Genomic DNA, 701 nt, shown 5'->3' with positions numbered 1-701 from the left:
CCTAGTGTGCTTTTTCTCTTGCTGTTTTCCCATTTATTGTCGTATCCTGCTGTTTAGATTTTTTCCCCTTGCTTTTCTATCCCCACCCTCACCCACCCACCCACCACTCCCACCTCCCATTGTAAGATTCGAGTGAATGCTTTTTTTGACTTTCTTTTTTTTTCCTTTTCCTTTCTTTTCTTTCTTTCCTTTCTTTTTCTTTTCTTGTTTTCTTTTCTTTCTTCCTTTCTCTTCTTTCTTTTTTTTTCTTTCTTTCTTTCTTTCTGTCTTTTTTTTTTTTTTTGGTGGTACAGATATGGTGATTTTAATCCCAACTAGTCCGTATCTTTTTACAGTAGACCTCGGGGGCCATGGGAAAGGTCAGTTGCCCTGCCACACGGAAACAGCTCAGCCGCGTAGAGACAACCCCTATCTTTGGCCACCTGTGCAGCCTGCACATTTCACCATAGTTTCTAAGTTACATGGCACTCAGTTTGTGATGCTGGTGAAGAGGTGGGGATACAACACTTAGGTTGAGAAAAGGGATACTGTTCTTAACTAGCAATCTTGTAGCATTTCAGACTCGCCTGAAAAACCCATTTTTAGTTGTGTTTTAACTTTTACTTTTACTGTCTCATTGATTTACTGTCCTTATAAATCATGCCGGGGGTAACATGTTACATGTAGTTGAAGCCATGGTCTAGAATTTTAAAGTGCCCTCT

The sequence above is a fragment of the Ursus americanus genome, chromosome 19 (genome assembly GCF_024610735.1).
Source record: "Ursus americanus isolate L20-20 chromosome 19, mUrsAme1.1.p, whole genome shotgun sequence".
In the NCBI taxonomy this organism is placed as follows: domain Eukaryota; kingdom Metazoa; phylum Chordata; class Mammalia; order Carnivora; family Ursidae; genus Ursus; species Ursus americanus.
This window is presented reverse-complemented; position numbering follows the sequence as displayed.